General features: G+C 36.2%; 1 pseudogene; it reads left to right on the top strand.

The window, feature by feature from the left end:
- The first annotated feature begins 6,451 nt into the window (after positions 1-6,451).
- Positions 6,452-6,805, top strand: LOC116476742 (NADH dehydrogenase [ubiquinone] 1 alpha subcomplex subunit 5-like; annotated as a pseudogene).
- The last annotated feature ends 2,841 nt before the right edge of the window (positions 6,806-9,646 follow it).

The following is a 9,646-nucleotide window of genomic DNA, read 5'->3' as shown; positions in this document are numbered from 1 at the left end:
AAGATATTGAAGAGGACACACAAAAAAGGACATTTCATGCTCATGGATTGGAAGAATTAATATCATTAAAACTACCATACTCCCAATAACAGTCTATGAATTCAATGCAGTCCTATAAAAACATTAATGTCATTTGTTACAAAAATAGTAAAAACAGTCCTAAATTTGTATGGAACCAAAGAAGAGTCCAAATAGCCAAAGCAATACTAAGCAGAAAGATCAAAGCTAGAGGCATCAAACTGCTTGACTTCAAAATATATTACAAGGTGGCCGGGTGCAGTGGCTCATGCCTGTAATCCCAGCACTTTGGGAGGCCAAGGCGGGCGGATCACGAGGTCAGGAGATCAAGACCATCCTGGCTAACACAGTGAAACCCCGTCTCTACTAAAAATGCAAAAATGCAAGATCGTGCCACTGCACTCCGGCCTGGGCGACAGAGCGAGACTCCATCTCAAAAAAAAAAAAAAAAAAAATATATATATATATATAAAACAAGGTGATAGTAAACAAAACAGCATGCTATTGGTATAAAAATAAATGCATAGACAAATGAAACAGAATAAAGAACCCAGAAATAAATCTACATATTTACAGCCAGTCTTCAACAAAGCTGCCCAAAACAGTGTCCTTGAGGAAGAACACTCTTCAATAAATGGTGCTGGGAAAATTGGATAACTGTATAAAGAATAATGAGACTGAACCCCTATCTCTCACCACATACAAAAGTCAACTCAAGATGGATTAAAGACTTAAACATAAGACCTGAAACTACAAGACTACCAGAGGAAAATGTAGAGAAAACTCTTCAGGACATTGGTCTAGACAAAGATTTTATGGCTAAGACCTCAAAAGCACAGACAAAAAAAAAAAAAAAAAGACAATGGGTTTTAATTAAACTAAAATTCTTCTGTACAGCAAAAGAAACAACCAAAAGAGTGAAGGAACAACCTCTTAAATAGGAGAAAATAATTGCAATTTACTCATACAACAGGGGACTAATATCCAGAATATACAAGTCTAACACAAACAACTCAAGAGTGATAAAACAAATAATCTCATTTAAAAATGGGCCAATGACATGAATAGACATATCTTAAAAGAAGACATACAAATGGCCAACATGTATATAAAAAATGCTCATTATCACTAATCATTAGTGAAATGCAAATCAAAACCACAATGAGATATCATCTTATCCTAGTCAGAATGGCTGTGATTAAAAAGATAAATAATAACAGATACTAATGAGGATGTGGAGAAAAGCTCTTATATGCTGTTGGTGGAAATGTGAATTAGTATATCATTATGGAAAATGGTATGGAGATTTCGCAAGAAAAGTAAAAATAGAACTACCATATAATCCAGCAATCTCACTACTGGGCAGCTATCTGAAGGAAAAGAAATCAGCTATATCAAAGGGATGCCTGCACTGACATGTTCAATGCAGCAATATTCACAGTAGCCAAGATTTGGAAGCAACCTAAGTGCTCACCAACAGACCAATGGATGAAGGAAATGTGGTATATATACACAATGGAATACTATTAAGCCATTAAAAAAATTAAATCTTGTCATTTTCAGCAACATGGATGAAACTAGAGGTTATGTTAAGTAAAATAAGCCAGGCAAAGAAAGACAAATATCATACCTTCTCACTCATATGTGAAGGCTAGAAAATTTGATCTTGTGGACATAGAGAATAGAATGATAGATACCAGAGACTGGGAAGAGTAGATGAGGAAGGGGAATGAAGAGAGACTGGTTATGAGTACTAACATACAGTTAGACAGAAGAAGTTCTAATATTTAACAGCAGACTATGGCGACTATACTTAGCAACAATACTACATATATTACAAAGTAACTAGAAGAGAGAACTTAAAATCATACCAATAAATAAAAATGATAAACACTCCAGGTGATGGCAACCCCAAAATCATGACTTGATGATTACATATTCTATGCATGTAACAAACACATGTACTACATAAATATGAAAATATTATAAATCAATGAAAGAGAAAAAATCCAAAAATAAATTCACTCCATATATTTTATTTAGTGGACTTTATCAGGAAATGAGACATCTTACCTAAGTGAATTTTCTACAAAATTGAAGCTTAAGTGCTAATCATTAAAATTTTGATCATATTGATGAAAATGTTTCTAAAATATATTATATCATCCTACCAATTTTAAATTAGAGTTTTGAACACATTCACCATCTTGCCCCAGGTTATGTAAAATTTTCCTGCTCTCTGCTTATAATATAGTCTACAGAACTTTTGGTCAGCCGAGCAAGCTGCTACATGTCCCACTGATGCACATATTGATGACATCATGCCAATTGGACCTGGGGAGCTAGGTATGGCAAGTGCTCTGGACACCCTGAGAAAATACATAAGTGCCAGAATACAATTGACCCTCCATATTTAGTATAACAATTATTTTAGAGCATTTACATTGTATCAGGTATTATAAGTAATACCTGATAGAGCAGAGGGTATTACTTACACACAAAAACTCTTTCCCAACTCCTGCAGACACAAAAACTCTTTCCCAACTCCTGTAGACACAAAAACTCTTTCCCAACTCCTGCAGACACAAAAACTCTTTCCCAACTCCTGCAAATACCCTTTTTACATTTATTTTCTTTTACACTTCACTACTGAATAGTGGGGTTGTGCCTTTTATTTGGAAGACCCCCTCAGCTCAAATGATTGAGTGGGATCAGGTTGGAGTTCTGGTACCAGGAAGCATAATGGGCTACTTAGACCAGCTCTTTCCTAACGTTTAAAGAAAGGAGGCAAAAGGATTTTTGAAGGGTATTTGTTCCTCAGCTCCATCTCATTATGGAAAGCAAGTATATAGTAATTATAGGCAGTGAGCCATAGCTAACAATAAATACTGCATTTATCCAGAGCCTCCCAGCTGCATTCTGTCTAAGCACTGCAGAGAAACAAGCATCTGACAAACCACAATTGTAGCAGCCTATCAGTCCCTTTAGTTGTTGCCCGGTCCCTCTCCATGGCTATCATTTATTCCTTGAGTCATGGCAAGCAGGCCCCCAGATAGTAATTCAGGCACATTGTTAGAGAAGCAGCAGAACATAGGGTACAAAAATTGAACCTTGGAGTCAAACACTCCTGAGTTTAAATTCCAGTACCTATGTAGTTATGGAGCATTTTCATATTTTGGCTAACAATTCCTTTACACTGATAAATGTTTTATTTCCTGGTCAGGAACCAAGGCATCTTCTATGCAGAAATATTTAATGCTACCAAGTCTGGAGAAGTCATACAAATGGGAGCCAGGATGAGGAATGCTATACACATCCAAAGAGACCCAACTTTGTCAGGTGTCCTGGAACATGCTGACCAAGCTCTGTCATTATCTTGTTTCTTCAGGAGGTCAAGGTAAACCCCAGTTCCAGTGCTTTCTAAGTGCTAAATATTTTCTGTCTTCATTGTCAACCTTTGAAATGGTCTTGATGCTTGACTTTTTTCAATTTTTTGGAATCTAGGGATTGATGATCATAAGTTAAATGTTGGGTAGTGAAAAACTACTATTGTCCTTTAGCTTTGGAAAAACATTTTACTGTCAACTTGGAGCACATATGTTTTAATTATTTAAAGCCTAGTAGCCTAAATATGATGTCCAGTGAGAATGGTATTAATATAACACTAGAGAAAGGTATATAGTATAGAAGAAAAGTTAGTACTTGGGACAGGAAAATGTGAAAAACAGGTGTCTTTGTCTATATAGACAAATAGCTCTACAAAGCTCTCTAATTACACAAAGTGCAATAGTGACAATATCATCAAGCAATGTAAATGATAGTTTTTCTGGGAGAAACCCATCATGAACAATTACTATATTAATAACAACAAAAACACCTTATGATTGCTGTAAAAGCAGCAGGTCAACAGACATTAAGAAATATAGAAGTTGTCATTTTATAGCAGGTACAGTTATGCAAACAATTTTCCAAATGGTACCCCAAAGGAAAAGTTATATTGGAAAATTAAACCTCACCTGCACCTTGTGAAAAAATCCAGTAATATCTATCTCTAACCATTTTTATAGGGACAGCTTCTCTGCCAGTTGTGTTATGAGTTTTAGAAAAGGGAGAAGAAAAAGGATTGACATAGCCTCACAACTGCAGAGACACTGAGTTTCTGATTTTCCATACGTGCATACTTTAATCTATCACTTTTTAAATGGGTTTCATGTTCAACCATGGGGTTTAGCATTTGATTTCCTAGGTTACTGAGCAGTAGGCACTCTATGTTGTTGGATAAATCATCTCAAGATGAGACTATACTGGTTCCTTCTCTAAAATACATTGTCAGTCACTCAATAAGAAATGCTTCTGACCCTCTGCTAAAGCCTCCACCTCAGCCAGGGCCACTAGGTGTCTGGTTCTTCCTTCGGTTTCACTCTCAAGAAGCACTGATAGAAGGTGTCTTCAAAATATAATCAATATATTTAATAATAGTATCAAACTTTTGCCCAATGTTGTAATCTGGTTAGAGGCTCATTCTCTAGTTCTGAAGGTGAAAGAGCTGGTTCTTTTTTCTACCCAAGTGATCCCACACAGAGAGAAGAGAGACTTACAGACTTGCCTCCCTGACTTCTCAGAAAACGGGAAAATGGATTTTAAGGAAGAAAGGAAGTATGAAAATGTGGTTGGAAATGTATTTGCACTTACCAGGTATGCAATGACAGAGTTTTTGGATAGGGCAGTAATGCTAACGCTTGACAGAATAGGACAATTATTTGGCCATATTTTGGAGGATCTGATGTTGCCTTTGTTAGCCCCATGAGCTCTGAGAATCCACCTTTCTTCTCTAGCGACAACTTTTAGTCCAAAATTCCATGTCAGATTGCATAGGAGTACAACCACCTCCTAGAAGTCACCTGTGATCTCCTGTGGGATGGTTTCTATAAGGTCTGTACTGACAAACTCACCCAGTGAAACTGAGTTCTACAGCTCTGGTTCAAAGCTCTGTCCTTACACATTATAGCAGGCACCTGATATTCAAACTCTCACTACCTTCTGCTTGTTTAGTTCCAAATGAAAAGACATTCACCCACCAGTGCTCCTTGTCTGGGTCCACTCCAGCAGCTTGGATCCCTTCTTTCTTTTGGGATGACACAGTACCTTTAGTATAAAATAAGATATAGATCACATATTCCTTGCTTTGAAATACCATGGACACACACACACCTTTTTGTCTGTTTATTTTTTTTTAAGAGCGATGCATGGATTAGACTTTTCTAGGCAAAATCCTGAAGATTTTTAAGATATGGAGTGCATAGAGTTCTCAAATGCTTGGTTATTTGAAAACTTCATCTCTGATGTCCTGGCTACTTGGTCAGACTCTTATCTTTGAAATGTAGCTTAATCATCACAAGGACCTTTGATGGGTACTGCTGAGAGCTTTTTTTGCATGTGCATAAGAAAAGATACATTTCTCTTATCACAATGAAACTGCATCGCTTCAAAAAGATGAACTAATCAGAAGCAGCTGGAATGAATTAGATACACTGACAACTCAGAAATGAGACATAAGTGATCCTGTGGGGGAAAAGCACTTTTAAATTGTTTACATGTGCTTGTCTAACATGTCACTAAAAGCTGTAATCTTCCATTTTCCATTAACAACTCCATCAATTTTCCTCTAATGTTTTAAATTAACTGTCTTCTCTCAAACATGATGCTGTTCAACATTTGAAGAAAATGGTCCCTGTTTTTTTTAATTCCAGATTTAGAAAACTGAAATATGCAGTGCATTTTGATAAAAGTTTATTCATGCTAGAGGTTGGCATGTTTCCTATCACTTGAAATTTTAGAGCATTGCCCCCAAATAAGTGTGCCTATTCTTATATAAATTTTATGATACCTGTGATGGCAGAATCATAACTGCCAAACAGGAGAAAATTTTTTTTATAAATTTTTTTAATACATTTTTTTTTATAAAATTTCCAAGAGAAATTTTCACTTAACTAATTTTACTTAACTGTTTTCACTTAACTAATTTTAAGCTTGCATCCTTGTTCTCTCCTGACAATGACTTTTCTAGGAGAATGAAAAACAAAAAGATAATATGAAAATATTTTAGCACCCTATATTGATGGGAGTAAGTGTACATCTATCAGAAGAGAGAAATGACTCCACCCCAATTAGTTGATATAGCACATTTGGCTAATGGGTAAAAGAAATGTCGTGTTCACAGATCAGAGAAAAATTGAATTCCGATATCAATCTATCAAGCAACCACTAATTAAATGTTGAGTAGATTTCAGACATGTCCTATAAGCCCTACTGTGGCTATGATGTTTTGGTTTTTACTTTAGAATGTTTATTGATTCACTTCAATTTAACAGATATTTACTATCACTTTATGCAGGCATGAAGCTAGGCACTGGGATGCAAAGAGTAATTAAATATGGGACAAGGTGTGCTGAAGAAGACTACTGGTCCTGTGAGATTGGCTGTATGTGAGAATCCACATGAGAGGCTAAGAATATTGTACACAAAGATCCTTGATGTTCTTGAGCAAATCTCTAAAAATGCAGCATATAAAAAGTGTACAGAACAGATTACAAATGAGAAGCTGGCTATGCTTAAAGTAGAACCAGATGTTAAAAAATTAGAAGACCAACTTCAAGGTGGCCAAATAGAAGAGGTGATTCATCAGGCTGAAAATGAACTAAGTGTGGTGAGAAAAACGATGCAGTGGAAACCATGGGAGGCATTAGAGGAAGAGCCTCCTGCCAATCAGTGCAAATAGCCAATATAATTATTAAATGACTTTGGTGGGTTGAGGGAAACAGATGTAATTAAATATTCTGTTACATTAAGAGTGTGTTCATATTATGGACATTTTATAATCAAGAAAACTGATAAATAAAATACTTAGGAGACTTGTTAAAATGAGTGATTATGGTAATATCATCTTGTGAGTCAATTTTTGATTTGTAAATTTTTCACACAAATTATTTCCAAGACGATATTTCTTTGAATAAAAAGGTTGTGGGAAGATTTGAAAATTAGAAAAACTCCTACCAATCTTCAACGCAGAGACTATAATCAAAAAGTCATTTATTTAGTAGTATCTTCAATACATCATTTAATATTTTTATTATCCTAAAGAAGAAAAAGCCCTTATTTATTGTCTAAACAAATTTATAGATCACTGTTTGAAGCAAACAGAATGATTATTATTTTCAAATGTGAAAAATAGCACAAGTGGCTGGTACAAAAATTTGAAATTATGGTTAACCTCCTTGGCTATGGTCTTATGTAGATAAAGCCAAATTTAAATATATAATAATACAATAAAGCAAAAACATGAGCCATACTCACAAGGAGCTCGAAATTGTGAGGGGAAGGTAAAAATCATGTTCTATGATTTTTATGTTATGTTATAACATAACATAACATTATGTTATTATTATGTTATAATGTGATGACATTAGATAGAAAAACTCTTTTCTTATTTTAAATCACGGAAGCACAACAGAGTGATTAATTTTTCTTGACTTGGATGAGAGGAGGGATGGGGAAGACTTGAAGGAGGAGAGAACTTTTGAACTGGGTGTGGAATTATTAGAATAAGAATAATAGAAGAATAGAAGAAAGAATAAGTGTCTTTCTCTCAGGCTTACATTAAGGCAAAAGATATGGACATGTACAAAATGTTCAGGGAAACATTGGGCAAATAACTTGTCTTATATAACAATCTTAATTTTTTATGTGAAGAGTGATGAGAAACATGGGAAAGACACCTGGATTCAGCCTGGGAGTGATCAGACACACCATTCTTAGGATCGTGGAACTTAAACCCTCATTATGAGAAATGATTGAAAAATTTAAACAAAGTGTGATAACCAATATTAAATATTAGGAAGATTATTTTATCATGATTTCTTCATAGAGCTTCATTGTGTTTTGGCACCAAGATTTGCTGCCTCAAAATCCAGTATCACACTGATACCCAACCTGAACTTTTGATGGTGACTTCATTTCTCATTTTGGTACCTAAAGGAGCTCTTATTTATTCTTGGTGTTTTGCAGTTTCATGATACATGCCTTAGAGTTTTTTATTATCTATTTTAGACTCAGTAATTTCATCATTGAAAATGCCTTACATCACTTGTTTGATAATTTCCTTAATTTTACCTGTTCCATCTTTCCAAAATTCCAGTTAGTCAGTACTTGAATACCTGTTCGTCTTTCTTTTAGTTCTATTTTCTAAGCAATTTCTTTGACATTATCTTCTAATCCTTTTTTTTTATTGTACTTTAAGTTTTAGGGTACATGTGCACAACGTGCAGGTTTGTTACATATGTATCCATGTGCCATGTTGGTGTGCTGCACCCATTAACTTGTCGTTTAGCATTAGGTGTATCTCCTAATGTTATCCATCCCCCCTCCCCTCACCCCACAACACTCCCTGGAGTGAGATGTTCCCCCTCCTGTGTCCACTTGTTCTCATTGTTCAATTCCCACCTATGAGTGAGAACATGCGGTGTTTGGTTTTTTGTCCTTGCGATAGTTTACTGAGAATTATGATTTCCAGTTTCATCCATGTCCCTACAAAGGACATGAACTCATCATTTTTTATGACTGCATAGTATTCCATGGTGCCACATTTTCTTAATCGAGTCCACCATTGTTGGACATTTGGGTTGGTTCCAAGTCTTTGCTATTGTGAATAGTGCCACAATAAACATACGTGTGCATGTGTCTTTATAGCAACATAATTTATAGTCCTTTGGGTATATACCCAGTAATGGGATGGCTGGGTCAAATGGTATTTCTAGTTCGAGATCCCTGAGGAATCGCCACGCTGACTTCCACAATGGTTGAACTAGTTTACAGTCCCACCAAGTGAACTAGTTTACAGTCCCACCAACAGTGTAAAAGTGTTCCTATTTGTCCACATCCTCTCCAGCACCTGTTGTTTCCTGACTTTTTCTTTTTCATTTTTCTTTTCTTTTCTTTTTTTTTTTTTTTTTGAGACAGAGTCTTGCTCTGTTGCCTAGGCTGGAGCACAGTGGTGCAATCTTGGCTCACTGCAAGCTCCGCCTCCCAGGTTCATGCCATTCTCCTGCCTCAGCCTCCCGAGTAGCTGGGACTACAGGCGCCCGCCACTACGCCCGGCTAATTTTTTGTATTTTTAGTAGAGACAGGGTTTCACCGTGGTCTCGATCTCCTGACCTTGTGATCCACCCACCTCGGCCTCCCAAAGTGCTGGGATTACAGGCGTGAGCCACCGCACCAGGCCTCCTGACTTTTTAATGATGGCCATTCTAACTGGTGTGAGATAGTATCTCATTGTGGCTTTGATTTTGCATTTCTCTGATGGCCAGTGATGATGAGCATTTTTGCATGTGTTTTTTGGCTGCATAAATGTCTTCTTTTGAGAAGTGTCTGTTCATGTCCTTTGCCCACTTTTTGATGGGGTTGTTTGTTTTTTTCTTGTAAATTTGTTTGAGTTCATTGTAGATTCTGGATATTAGCCCTTTGTCAGATGAGTAGGTTGCAAAAATTTTCTCCCATTTTGTAGGTTGCCTGTTCACTCTGATGGTAGTTTCTTTTGCTGTGCAGAAGCTCTTTAGTTTAATTAGATCCCATT

Source organism: Hylobates moloch, unplaced genomic scaffold (genome assembly GCF_009828535.3).
Source record: "Hylobates moloch isolate HMO894 unplaced genomic scaffold, HMol_V3 SCAFFOLD_2, whole genome shotgun sequence".
NCBI classification, from domain to species: Eukaryota; Metazoa; Chordata; class Mammalia; order Primates; family Hylobatidae; genus Hylobates; species Hylobates moloch.
This window is presented reverse-complemented; position numbering and strand designations above follow the sequence as displayed.